Source organism: Diceros bicornis, chromosome 29, assembly GCF_020826845.1.
Source record: "Diceros bicornis minor isolate mBicDic1 chromosome 29, mDicBic1.mat.cur, whole genome shotgun sequence".
NCBI classification, from domain to species: domain Eukaryota; kingdom Metazoa; phylum Chordata; class Mammalia; order Perissodactyla; family Rhinocerotidae; genus Diceros; species Diceros bicornis.
The window spans coordinates 21,021,124-21,036,178 of record NC_080768.1 but is presented as its reverse complement, the minus strand read 5'-3'; the positions used below and the strand labels follow the sequence as shown (position 1 = coordinate 21,036,178).

At 41.4% G+C, this 15,055-nt stretch overlaps 1 protein-coding gene across 2 annotated transcripts in view; it reads right to left on the bottom strand.

Moving 5' to 3' along the window:
* The window catches only part of MTUS1 (microtubule associated scaffold protein 1), a 142,701-nt gene extending 129,695 nt beyond the window's left edge, over positions 1-13,006 (bottom strand). Inside the window, exon 1 of one of the 2 annotated variants that reach the window (XM_058525073.1) lies at positions 12,926-13,006. The gene's annotated coding sequence lies outside the window, so the exon portion shown is untranslated. Of the gene's footprint in view, positions 1-12,480; positions 12,623-12,925 lie in introns of those variants that run through there. The other variant, XM_058525071.1, reaches the window with a different exon arrangement.
* Positions 13,007-15,055: the final 2,049 nt, after the last annotated feature.

The following is a 15,055-nucleotide window of genomic DNA, read 5'->3' as shown; positions in this document are numbered from 1 at the left end:
CCGTGGGACAGACAGGTCCCATGACAGTCACCTTCCTCCTAGCCCTCCTCCCCTTTTAGAGATGTTAAACCTGATGTTTCCAGAAGTTCAGTACTTTGCCCAAGAAACAGAGTTAATGAATGGCAATGAACATTAAACCCAGTTCAAATGTGTAATCTTAATCTCTTTCCACCCTCCTTCCCACAGCAACAAAATCAATTAACGTTTGGTAACTCTATACAGCTACAGACCCACAGCTGCTAGACATGGAGGGCACATGTTACTCATGGAGAGCTCCCACATTGACTCAGTAACTGGATTACCTACCTTGGGCAAGCCAAAAATAATCTTGGCCTCATTTTCCTCATCTGTAAAAACTGATAGAACAATAATAATCCATCTCATAGGGTTGTTTTAGGAGTTACATTAAATTTTTGGAAACTTTCTAACTCATACCATTGCTAGTTGCTACTGTTATAATTGTCAACAACCTTGTGAAACAAGCTCTATAATTATCCTCACTTTACTGATGACCAAGGTTTAGCCACTCGTTCATATGGTTATGGGACCTTTCTGGGGTGACGGACATGTTCTATATGGGTATGTTGGTTACACAGATGTATATTTGTCAAAACTCATAATTGTACACTTAAGCTAGGTGCATTTCATGGTACTTAACTGCATCTCAATTTAAAATTTTTTTTCCCCACAGATCACGTGGCCAGTAAACAGCAGTATGTATCCTAGAACACATTCATTAATTCATGTTGGAACCCAAAGATGTTTTCCCCGGTTCTTGTTCCGTAACCCACTTTCCAACTAATCCTTCCTACCCAATTGAAAATCTTGAATGTTGACTACACCTACTAGCTACCATTTTTGTTTGATCTTATGGACATGAAACATGCCATACTTATGCAGAATTTTACATTTTACTGTTACCTCGTGAATATGTTCACCTAGACCCTGCTAGAGAAGTAGATCACTGCCCACAACTCCGTAGGGCACTACAGCCACAGACCTACACAATCATCTTGTAAAGCAGGTCAGGACCGCATACCAGTTGCCTCCAGACTCAAACCAATAGACCTCTGAGAATCTCAAGTACCATCTCTCAGTGTAAGTCAGCATTCCTTCAACATTTTTTGGAGCAACTAAAGATAAAACACTATTCTCAATACTCCTGAGAGGTAAACAAAATTAAGTTCTTGCTCTTGTAGATAGTACATCATATTGTAGATAATTTTCTGAATACCATCAAAAAGTAAGCTTTTTCGGGCCGGCCCTGTGGCTTGGTAGTTAAGTGCGCGCGCTGCGATGCTGGTGGCCCCGGTTCGGATCCCGGTTGCGCATCGAGGCACCGCTTCTCCGTCCATCCTGGGGCTGAGTCCCACATGCAGCAACTGGAAGGATGTGCAGCTGTGACATGCAACTATCTACTGGGGCTTTGGGGGGAAAAAATAAAATAAATAAAATCTTTAAAAAAAAAAAAAAAGTAAGCTTTTTCATGAAAATCAGCAAAACGTATGCGAGTCAAAAGAATAAGGCTAAGTTCCCGGAGAGTACTGAGCCAATACAGAAAGGACTGTCCCTGTAAAAGGAAAGAACTAAAACCAAACCACCATCTACACACAGCCTATCAAGGGCCACTGTCGAGGATTGTACAGTTGCGCTAAGGAAATGATTTGATAGAAAGATTGCATTCTTTTTGTTTCTACATTACATACAGCTAGGTAAAGGAATTACCCACTGGGTAACACAGGTTGTTTGAAGGAAATAGGGGTAGATTGGGTGTACAAGGTAGAGATTAAAGCTAAAATAAAAAATTTTCCAGAAAGTGTTAAATGACCATGAACACCTCCATGTTTAGACTCTTTCAGACAGTTGCCATATGTCTTCAAAGTCCACTTGGCTAAAAGGAAATAATTTTCTACCTGAATCATGCCAAGACCAATTCAAAACTGTCATTATGCGTGTGTGTAGTTACGCAAGTTGGCACCCCATATTGTAGCTCCCAACCTTCATTAAACATCAACTTCCTGTACTCTTTCCTTGAAAATGATTACGTATGTCAGGCTTTCCACTAGCAAATAAGAGTTTCTTAACAGAAGGTCAATGTATGTACACATCTAACTCAAAGGAGCAGCCCAAAGGAAGGGCCAACCTCCCTAAAAGAGCCTACTTTTCAAGGTCTAACACTGTACATTCCTTGGAAGTCACTTGGTAAGAGAGAACTGTTGACGTTTACGGCTAAAAATCATGGCTGATACCCAGGGTGTAACTGTGGTTTTATGGGACATTCTATTCCCAGTTCTGACTGACACCAGGCCTCACCTCCTAGTTAAATTTCTACCTGGGATTAGCCCCATCAGCCCAAGAATTATCTGCCTCCCTGTAGCTTAAAATAAGGAAATAGGATTCAAAATTTCTACAGAAAAAAATGTTTCAGAAAAACAAATATTAGTCCCTATTCAACATATATGACCTTGGACTGCTATCTGTAAATGGGTACATTTTACAATGTATTATTGTACTATGAAATAATACAGATGATCTGAATTTTATTTGGTTCTTTTTGAAAAAGCAGTATGAAATTATAAAATCTTATAGAAATGTAACATATCATTGTAAGGATCTTGTCAACTTTACATTTGTGCGACTAATCTTAATGGCTTACAAGATTTAACATTCTGTTTCATGTTCTGAAGTTAGAAAATGGAAAAACAACAAACCATGATTCTAAGCTATGTCACCTGAAATTTTACATACCCAAACTACTGCATGCCTTTGATCCCATTTCAGCACCAATGTGAAGAGAATCCTAGCAAGAATAATTTATTACTTCTTCTGGCATTAAAAGTAGTCAAGTAACAGTATCATATTGGGAATGGGGAATGGACCAGGAGGGAAGACCTGGGTCCTAGTCCTGGTTCCATAACTTACTCGTCATAATACAAAACATTTATCCAAAGAGTTCTCATCCTCAATTTCCTCATGTATAAAAACAGAACTCCCACAACCTGCCCCGTGCACCTCACAGGGTTGATGTGATAATTGAATGAAAATGTCCTTAATGGCGTATTTTAAGATACTTTCAAAAAACATATGGAGTTACTATTATTTCACTTAGTTTGAAAGCTGAAAATTCAGAATTGCTTATTAAATATATGAATGGTAACATTTTACAACTGAAACTCTTAAATGTGAATGTTGTTGGACGAAGTTACAGGTTAAAAATTAAAACAGGGAATGGCAGTCCTTTATAACCCACAAGTGCTTTATTGGTTCAAAGTGATGACTCAACCCTAAGTGCTTTTAAAATGTGCTGATAGCAAACCAGCAACATAATTTACAGACTTGAGCAAAGAAGAAAGTATCTGCTTTGATTTTTAAAAAATATGGCTCAAATATAACAAAATATCAGCAACTCACTAAACTCAAACTAAAGAAAACCAAGAGGTGACAAAGCTGTAAGAATAAATAACTTCAGCTGTCACTGGTACAAACCAATTCTCTTCAAGGAAAAGGGAAAGTTATCAAGCACCTGTGCCTGGAATTTAATTCCCAACCAGAGCACCACTGGATGGAAGCAACACCCCCAACAGAGTTGAGGAAATTAGATGAAATTTCCCATCCATGAATCAAAAAATGTTTAAAACAAGAAACAAAGGAAGGTTATTAGCATTTATTCACTATCTTCTATAACCTGACACTGTGGTAGAAGAACCCCAGAAGACAGGTATTATCCCCACTGTCCTGATGAGGGGACTGGGATGTAAAGGCAATGAAGTCTCTCACCCAGAGTCACGCGGCTAACATCGAAGATCTCAGACACCAACCCAACTTGGTCTAACATTGAAGTCCGTGCACACTCCCTTACATTCCTGTACCAAATGTTCTGGATGCCAGTAACATTTTTTTCCAATTCTATAACAAAGTATGTCTCCAAGGTTTCACAATGGACATCAGGGTGAGCAAAATCTAACTAAATGCTGAAATACTTCTATTTATTATTCCAATTTTAATAAAAATAGGAGGAAGGAGAGAAAAAAAGAAATACCTTGCCCTGAAGGCTTCTACTTATACCATATAAATAGAAAATAAATTTCATTTGATTATGTACCTAAGTTATAAATTTTAAATGTTCAGCGTAACAACATATCAGCAACATTTTCTAACATAATATTCATATCTGCAATATAAAATTACTTATAGTTGGGGTCTGCCCAGTGGCGTAGTGGTTAAGTTTGTGCACTCCACTTCAGCAGCCCGGGATTGTGGGTTCAAATCCCAGGCACGGACCTATGCACCACACATCAAGCCATGCTGTGGCGGGGTCCCACATACAAAACAGAGGAAGATGGGCACAGATGTTAGCTTAGGGACAATCTTCCTCATCAAAAAAAAAAAATCACTTAAAGTTTTTCATAAAAAGAAATAGAGGATTTTTCCTATCTCCATTCCCTTTTCACTGACTAGACCCTCTCTTCTTATATTGGAATTAAAATGAATTAGTAAATCCCTCTGCACAGATGTCATTAATATCTCCAAAAAGCAACATGAGAAATTTTTAAGCATTAAACAAAAAATTCAATACTTGAGTATTAAATCAAATTCAATAACCAGTAATTCTAGCAAACCATCAAAAACTTTTACAGAAATGAAAAGCTACCCTGAAACACAAATCTTATTAAATCTAATAAGAGAAAGAACAATCCCAGACTGAAAAGTCATCTGAATTCCTCTTTAAAACGTAAATAAATATTTCTCTAAACAAAAAACAGCCCAAGTCTCTATTCATGAGAAATTGTCAACTTGTGACTGTCTGCACAAATGGAGACTGTAATAAATTATCACAAGTGGAATTCTGTATAAGTATTTGCACATGAGTGTGCCAGATGTTCTGAGAATGGCACTTCATAATAAAACAGAGTAATAACTCAGAAGGAGTAGGAACCTTACGCCTTCCAGCTCTGTTACCCTAACTCCTAATGGCACTGCCTTCCAGGGGGACACAAGGCCACAGGCTGGGCTGCCCCACTGTCTCTGCTTGCTGAGTATATCACAGTGGGTGAGAGGGGAGAGCACAAGGAGAGGACAAGGAAGAAAGTCGAGAAAAGCAGTCAGGAAATTGATATCCCTGGCTTAAAAGACCTTCTAGTAGCTGTGACTAGCTGAAGAAAGAATTTCAAACTCCCATGCCATCAGAGCTCTACATGAGTTATTCCAGGCTACGTCTGGTACAAATAATTATAAAAGTGCAAATGTACCCAGCCTCGTAAGGTTTAGACCCTATCCTCAAGAAGCTTACAAGACAGAACAAAAAAGATATTGGAAAACGTCACTAAAAAGATTGTCCAGAGAAAGTCAAGGAAACCACAGACTGTGGTGCTAAGTATCTTGCTTCTCAATTCTTTCGGTGAGAAGGAAAAGAGTAATAGTGACTAAGGAGCAGGAGTCGTTACATAATCAAAAAATGTCAAAACAGCCTTAGGTTTACCAAAATTTGGTCAAGGTAGCAGGCAGAATTCCCAGTGTATGGCACAATGTCAATGACCTGGGAGAATGTTTCTAGCAACCTGAACACTTACTAGCATGTCCAAAGCTGCACTTTTCACAATGAGTGAGGCTTTTCTGACTGACTCCTCTGAGAATTGGGGCCAAATTTTGTCCCTATCTGCACCCTTCTACCTTGCAGTGTTTGGCCCACAGAAAGTGTTCAATACATGGTCTGCGGCTGATGAAAATCAAAGTTAAGATTCCAACAGCGAGGATTTTTACTCATGCCTTTTATTTACCATTTAACATGAAAACATAGTCCTAACTTTACACTATGTATACATGACTTGGTTCTACATAAGGGGTCTGGATGGAGGATCTAATAAAACAAGTGCATTTTTCTTAGGGTAAATAGAAAACTACCCTTTGTAACCCATTTCTCATTTCTCCAATCTTTCTTACTCTCTTACCAGCAGGCAGAACTTTCGTAATCCTCACTTCAATTGCAGTCTATTGGGTTGGGTTAGTAGCAATGTGGAAATATGTTCAATTTTGTAATTTGCCTAAGAATGAGATGACCATAGTGTAGCAGTTTACCGCATAATAAAAAATAGACTTTTATAGCACAAGCTGATTTAATTGGTAGTTATTCTGGTAAATACAACTCAATCAACTTGACAGAGAGGTCAGGGGAAGAGGGCAAGCCTATGTTTGAATGTCATCTCTTAGACTGCTTATGTCTATACTGGCTTCTATTTTTGTTCCATGAAGCTGGCCAAGTGAGCTATGTTTTACAAGGACGTGCAATTTCAACTTGATACCATTAATTAACAATCATCAAAAGAATATACGAGATAAACATAAAAGAGAATTTCTCATTTGTCACTGAACACTGCTAATCACATCCTATGAACCGCTTATCTGAAATAAGATGAAGAAATGTTGACTTTTCCTTCAGAATTGGTATATATGTAAATAACACCTGAGTTAAACATTACCAAGTTTGCACTGCAGAAAAAGTATAGAAGATAAGCTAACAACCCAACAGTCGAGACTTACTGAACACTGCCCTAGACATTAAACTATATGTTTATTTACACAAGAATATAACTTTACACCCCTCCTTCCTACTCTTCTGATAAGTGTGACTCTGTCCCAGAGGGATTCCTTTCTCAACGCCAATTCTGGACAGAAATGTCCCGATTTTGCCAAAATGTCCCGAAATGTTTTAGTTAATTGTAGACGATCAGGGCAATTATGGTTCATTGGCCCTCAAACACTAATTTTCTTTTCTTTGAACCAAGCTTCAATATAAATCGACAAAGGACAAATATTTAAAGTATTTAAAAGAATGACAACAAGGTCATTGAATGACTTGAAAACCCTCTTTTCCTGGCACCTTACCTAGAAGACCGATGTGTTCTCAGTCTGTTTTCCCCCCAGTCTTGGCTCTGCCTTTTGCTGTGTGCACACGGTGGGAGGCTGGCCATGCTTGCCCTTCCCCTCAGCACAACTCTTACTGAAACATGAAATCAGTGCAATCTCAGGCAAAATTACACTACCTGGAAGTGATTTCCTCTCGACCACTTTGCCCTCTCCAGCTAGTTTGACAAACTTATGACCTGCACTGCATCTTCTTTCACAGCTCGAAAAGAATCTATTCAACCCTACTAAAAAAGTAAACATTTCCTCAAGAGAAACTTTAAGTGACTTCAAAACTATCTTTACTTAGTTTTACAACTTCAAAATGAAATAAAACTTTTAGGTTAGAAAAAGGTAGGATGTCTAATTTGTCTTACTTCTACTCATGTATGTAACGTGTACACAAGAACATTCATTAATTTAGATACAGGCCTATTAGCAAGACTTACATACAGTTTATCTTCAAATAAATACTTTTTTATTTCTCTTCAATATGGAGCTTAAACTGAAGGCTAAGGAAAACCTACTAGCTTTAATGAACAAATAAGGTTGTTTTGGAATCAAAGATTTATATGCAAATATGTACTTCTGTGCCTGAAAGCTCTTTACTTAAGCAAGACACCTCCAGGTTCAACCTTGTTTACACTCTAAACTTGTGGAACAAACCCTTTCTTCCTTGATGGGGTAAAAATGAGACATCAGGGCAATCACAAATTGCAAATTAGCTTATGGTGTACAAAAATGAAGTTTTATTGTATAGATAGATCTACAGAATAAAGATTAGCCTCCATATCTGTCATCCACAAAGTGGAAAGGTCTTTTTCATCTTGAGCCCAATGAACAAGAAAAAGTCATGCATTAATATCATGGATAACGGCCCACATAAAAGAGTAATGACTTCTGATTTCAAAGAATATTGAGGTCATTTTTTAAAAAAATAACTATTATCAGTGCAATCTGTTACAAAACTTGTCTTCGAAATACATTTTAGAAGAAGTAGTTGCCAGCCAAACTCAGTTCCTGGTTATACTGGACTGTCCTAAGCCAAGTATGGAGAACACCGGTAAAGCAGGTTTTTCTGAACCAAATTTCAGGCTGGCTAAGGTACCAACCATCCAATCCTTTTTTTTTTAAAAAAAAAAAAAAAAAAAAAAAAAAAGAGTGTGGTCACTCATCCTCAGTCACTCTGTTTTACCTCCTCTGGAGGCCAGAAGCCACCACTGCCCAAGGACCTGCCAGTTAAGTGGTGGTGGTCACCTCCTCGTAGGCCCACCTGACTCAAGAGAAAGTCTGGGCCCATTTCTGAGAGCCCCCAAACACACACACTGCACACCAACCTCATCCTCATGCTCATATATGGCCCCATGGCTTATTCTTAGGTCTAAAAGATAGAGAGTGAAAAAAAGGGACTCAGGCTCTGATGGAGAGCACTCTCAGTGAGGCCTTTAAAAATCCTCAGGGACTGGGCCAGCCCCAGTGGCCTAGTGCTTAAGTTTGGCATGCTCTCTGCTTTGGCAGCCCAGGTTCGGTTGCCAGGCACAGACCTACACCACTCCACCACTTGTCTGTCAGTGGCCATGCTGTGGCGGTGGCTCACATACAAGAAAAAGGAAGATTGGCAGCAGATGTTAGGTCAGGGCTAATCATTCTCAGCAAAAAAAAAAAAAAAAAAAAAAGTCCTCAGAGTATATTTAAGCTTCCATAGTATGGAATAACTCAAGTTTGGGAAATCAGGAGAGTTTTTCTCTCCTCTTCAAATAAATAGTTTAATCTATGAGTAGTGTTGGAAATTCATTTGGGAAACATTTTCAATTACATATGCATCTGACTGGACATCAAGAAAAGACTCATATGAACAATTCAGTATGAAACTGCAATAATGAATACAAAATGAAAAATTCTGGGGGGCCGGCTCCGTGGCTTAGCGGTTAAGTGCATGCGCTTCGCTCCCGGTGACCAGGGTTCGGATCCCGGGTGCATACCGACGCACCACTTCTCCAGCCATGCTGAGGCCGCATCCCACATACAGCAACTAGAAGGATGTGCAGCTATGACATACAACTATCTACTGGGGCTTTGGGGGGGGAAATAAATAAATAAATAAAATTATTAAAAAAAAAAAAGAAAAATTCTGCCAAAATACTAATACTACAAACAAACTACTACAAAAACAAATGGATTGTGAGCCTAGTTTACATAATGACAGAACAAATCTGAAAGACTGTCACTCCCTAGGACTTGAAACTTTCCACTCTGATTGCAAAGAATGTTGTTCCTAATGGTATATACCACATACAACTATTTCTCATCAACAAACACAATCTGATTGACAACAGTCTCTACTCCAGGACATGGAGGTTCTTATAATGGATTTAAAAAGAATCTAATTCAGAACTTTGGGGAGAGTTTTTTTTTTTTTGTGAGGAAGATCAGCCCTGGGCTAACATCCGTGCCTATCTTCCTCTACTTTATATGGGCCACCACCACAGCACGGCTTGACAAGCAGTGCGTCAGTGCACGCCCAGGATCGAACCTTCGAACCCCAGGCCGCCACAGCAGAGCGCACGCACCTAACGGCTACGCCACCAGGCTGGCCCCAGAAGAATTCTTTTAAAAGTCATTTTCTGTCACTGTCACATATACTTCTTAAGCTATGATTCATAAGTGTTAAAAATTTTATTTTTGAGAAAGTCAACAGATTTGGCTATATTAAAGTACAGAACTTCTAAGTCAAAACCATTTTAAACATGTGCTAAGTGTTTGTCTTTATAAGGCAAAGACAAAACGGGAAAAATATCTGCAATAGGAAAGGCAAAAGTTTACTATCAATCCATAAAAGGCACTTATGAATTAACAGAAAAATACTAATATCCTAAGAGAAAAATTTGGCACAACATTCAATTAAAAGGGAATAAAAATGGAAAATAACTAGATTTTTTTTGGTGTTCAACATCATTTGTAATCAAAGAAATGGAAATTTATATACTGAGACAGCACTGTTCACCTATAAAGCTGGCAAGAATTATTTTTCCTTTTAAGGATGATTCCCCATATTAACAATAATATAGTAACACAGGTACTCTCATAGAGTGCTGGTGGGAGCATACTTTGGTAAAACATTTTTTGGAAAGCAAATGGTCTATCTGTATCAAAAGATCTTAGAGCCAGCGCTGCTGGTCTAGTGGTTCAAGTTCAGCACTCTCACCACTTCGGTGGCCCAGGCTCGCTTCCTGGTGGTGGAACCACACCACCTGTCTGTCAGTTGCCATGCTGTGGTAGCAGCTCACATAGAAGAACCAGAAGGACTTACAACTAGGATATACAACCATGCACTGGGGCTTTGGGGGGGTGGGGGTAGGAAGAGAGATCTTAGAACCATCAAATGTATTGCAAGGACTCTATCCTAAGGAAATATGCCCTGTAGATAAAGTTTTATAAAGGATATTTGTTGTATAAGTATATATTAATAATAGCAATTCAAAATAAATTAAAAGCTCAGCTATAAGAAAATGGTTGAATGAACTGTTACATCTATATAATGTAATATTATGTAGCCACTAAAATAAGATTCTTGAAGAACTATAATGACATGGAAACTTTTTCATATGTTAAGCAGAAAAAAATCAGCATGCAACAGTATATTTGTATAAACTATATAACTAAAAAATCTATTTATGTTATCTATTCTATAATTGTGATTATCTTTGGATGGTGGGATTAACTCTTACATGCATTACTTTTGAAACGGTAACCAACAAGGCCAACGGAACAGGGCTATTAAGTGACATGCTTTTTTAAATACTTAAGTCTAATAACTACAGTTTCATTTCCAAGAAATACCAAAAGAAATTTACCTAGAATTTTATAATCCTATGAAGTACTCCAAAATTGTAACCTTGAATTACTGATATACAATTAAAAGGTGTAGATCTACAAGCACTATTTGCTCCACATAATACTGATTTTAAAAACAGATGGAGGGGCCAGGCTGGTGGTGAAGGGGTTAGAGTCGCACACTCCACTTCAATGGCCCAGGATTCGCAGGTTTGGATCCTGGGCACAGACCTACTCACTGCTCATCAAGCCATGCTGAGGCAGAGTCGCACATACAAGAACTAGAAGGACCTACAACTAGGATATACAACTATGTATTGGGGCTTTGGGGAGAAAAAAGAAAAAAGAGGAAGATTGGCAACAGATGTTAGCTCAGGGCCAATCTTCCTCAAAAAAAAAAATAGGTGGAAAAGTTGGTGCGAGTTAAATAAATATTATTTTAAACTAAATTCTACTCCTAAGGTCTTTTTTTTTTTTTTTTAAGGATAAATAAGTAGTTCTAAATCATCTCTCTGTATAACTTCCCTTATGTAACATTGTACTTAAGGGGAAAAAAAATCGATAAAAGCACTTTATACATTGTAAAGCACTATACAGTGTATCATTGTTTCAATTTAAATTGTCCATCATTTCCTGCCCTAATTATCCCTGAAAAAGCAGTTTGTCTACAGAATTGCAATTCCAACTATGCAATTCCTTTTAGGGTTAACGACACACTGTTAATCTGGGTTTATCTAAACTCCTTAAAGAGGTTATAGGTTCCCAGGAAGCAAAGACTAGCATTTCTTTTGTTTCTTCCCCCACCTCCTTCCCTCCACTCCTAACACCTCCATCCACCCTCCTCCCCCAGGGCTAAGGATTTAGAGTGATGATAATTGAATTCCTATCACCTGGCTAAACACGAAGGCTTTCATCGCCCGTTTTGCCTAAGACTTTGATTTTATTCAAACAAACAAAACAAAGAAAACACTGGATTTCCTTTATTAGCACACCGACCACTTAAAATAAATAGTAGTTAATAGAGTATGTGAAACTTTATGCAAGCTAAACGAAGACGCAATCTCTCCATTCCTACTCCAAAATAAATTATTCCAAGTCAAAATCAACAAATAACTAGAAAAGAGCACATCTTGAAAACAAGATGACAAAAGATTTATTTAAGGCAAGTAAACACATAAGTCCACTAATTACGATAGAGTAGTCAATCAGGTGACCTTAGTTAGGGGTGGATTTCTCTAGAGAGCTAGAAAAGCACAAGCGAACCGCAGGAAGTAATAAGGCACGGGACGAGAGGACCTTGGGAATTGCAGCAACCCCATTAATGCCACACTTTCAGCCCGGGTTCCTTATGCCAAGAATGGCCCCGAAAGAACCGCCCAGCGAGAAGTCTGGGACTGCTGGGCCCCAGCGGGTCAAGTGCCTGGTGGGCGGCTTCCGGCCGAGGGGACAAGCTTGTCAGTCCGCGTAAAACCCCTTCGGTCACTTTCAAGGTGACAGCTACGAGATCCGCATCCGTCCCTGCCGCACGAGCTGCGCTGCCCCCACGTGAGACCTGCTCCCCGCAGCCTCCGCTCCGCTGGGGCTGCCTCCCCGCTTCTCCCCCAGCTTGGGCACCCAAGCCCCCAGAATACCCGCCCCCTCCCTAAAGCTAGTCCCGTCCCCTTAGGTCGGTCGCGATCACCGTGTCCTCTCTCCACCCTCCGCGGACAAGCTGGGCAGCGGGAAGGGACTCCACTCCGCACTTACCCGCAGCGCCTGCGAGCCAACCCCAGCCCTCCGGGAGCCGAGACGCAGAGCCGGGAGACGGGCACTCGGAGCCCGGGCGCCCTTTGGACCCTCGGGGAGGCGCGCCAGGCCCACCCGGGAGCCGCGGTGCAATCCGTGCCCGCCGGGCAGCGCCTGCACCTGGGCACTCGTCCCCACCCCCACCCGCACGCCGGCGGCGGCTGCTGTGCCAGGCGGGAACCCCGAGTCCGGGCGCCCAGCCTCCCCGCCTCCCGGCCGCCGAGGGGTGGAGCAAGGGCGGGGAGTTTGGGAAACTTGTAAATAGCAAAGCTCGGCCGCCTCTCCCCCCTCCGCCGGCCGTCCCTTCCAGGCGGCCCCAGCCTGCGCCTCGCAAGGGGAGACAAAAGCCAGGCAGCGTCCCAGGGGGCTGTGCCCTCAAAAACTTGAACGACGCGCGGGGCAGTACCTCGCGACGCCGGCCCCAGCGGCTCCTGCGCGCTCCGCTCGGCTGGGCTCGGCAGGTGGGCGGGCTGGGCTGCCCGCTCGCTCCCTCCTCTCGCGCTCCCGGGTCCCGATCCCGAAGCCCCGCGCGCTCCCGGGCTAAATGCCGGCGCGCCACGCCAGCGGCGCCCGCCCAGGACCGCGCTGCACCTGTTGCCACGTGCGCCGCGGAGCCCCCGGGCTGCTGCAGGCGCACCTGGCTGTGCCGCGCGGCCCAGACCACAGGTCCCCTCAAGCGACCGAAGCTCTGCCGCGCCCAGGGCTGGGGCCCCAGTCCAGGCCGGGTTGCCGACAGGATCTGCCTCCTACTCCCTTCTTGCCACCTGTGTGCCCCGTGCGCGCTCTCTGACTTCCCGCTGGCGGTGGGGCATTGCAGCGAGGGCGGGCCCGGGTGGGGTAGGGAGTGGGAAGATGGCAGAAGGATCAGGGCGGAGGTTTGCAAGGAACCAGCAGTGATTGTTTCTTCCGAGTGTCCGACTGCCGGTCTGTATTATCTTCATATTTCGAAGAGGTTTATTAGCAGACACCTAATAAAGGTTAAAGAAACGAGCTCCAGCTGTTAGATCTTCGAAGAAAAAGTGGAAAGAATAGAAAACGGGAGAGAAACGAGGTCCGACCCACTTTTCTCTAAACACGAATTAAGTCCTTCCTCTTTGCTAAACTGAACAAATTTCATCCATAGCTATTAGGCCCATAAAATATTTTCTTCTACAGGCATATTTTTTAATACAAAGCTTTTCCAAAGATGTTATTCCACCTACGAGAGATGTAACGTTACTGAACCATTAAATGTCAGACAAGCTGAGTTCAAAATTAAAAAAACAAAATTTAATTACTTGATTTGGAATCCCTAAAAGCTTTTTATTTTTATTATTTTTGTGTGTGTGTGTGAGGAGGACTAGCCCTGAGCTAACATCCGATGCCAATCCTCTCCCTATTTTTTTTCTTGAGGAAGAGTGGCCCTGGGCTAACATTCCTGCCCATCTTCCTCTGCTTTATAGGGGACGCTGCCACAGCATGGCTTACCAAGTGGTGCGTCAGTGCCCGCAGGTGATCGGAACCTGCAAACCCCAGACTGCCGAATTGGAGCGCGCCCACAACCGCTTGCGCCACCAGCCAGCCCCCCCCAAAAGCTTTTTAGAGGTAAGCTTTTTCTGAGAATTAATCTGAGGATACTGTATTTGACAAAGTTTTCTATACCATCAATGTTAGATCAACTAACATGTATTGCCATTTATAGTTAAAGCCTTTTCAAGTGTATAATGTTACATTATTTCCTCAACAAGACCCAGGGGTATATAGGTCAGATTATCATCTCCATTTTTCAAATGAGGCAATGGAAGCTCAGAAACGTCAAGTGACTTGCTTAAGGTCACACAGCTAGTGAGGGGCAAATGCAAATCCAGCAGGCCTAACTTCTAATCTTTCTTTTTATTCCATTACATAACAACTCTCACTGGCTTTTGAAGTCCCTGTTGTAAAGACAGACATGTAACTAACACATCTATGAGTTTAGGAAAAGGCATATGATTATTTTTAAAGAGATACAGCATCAGACACGGTTGAGTGATTCTCCCTTATGCAAAAGCACCAAAAACAGAAACAGATAAACCACTGACATTGTTACTGCAAGGTATGAGGCAATTATGCTAATTAGTAACATGCCTTCTCCCTAAGCAGAATACTCCTGGCCTTAAACATATAATTTAATCTTTATAACCCTCATGTAACCCAGATGCTTTGGTCCAACCCAAATTCTATTGTGTGGCTTAGTTATATCTATAAATATAGAACCTGTTTTACTTCATTTTTCTATGGGATAGATTGCGGGGAAAAAAAAAAAAAGCACACCTTCTCCTAAGTAATTAGCAGCTACTTTTGTGGCCACTGGGGAATGTGAAACTTAGCTTCCAATTGCAGCCACATCAAAACAGAAGTTACCTTCTAGGGACATCATCAGGGACTCTGTCAAGGCAAGTATGTTTGAAATGGGGCCTGCTGACTTTTCTTTCCATCGTGGTTCTGGGCATACTGCCATGTTCTTGATCTCTGAACTCTCATGTTGACCTGCTGCAGACTCCAGAAACGATATTAA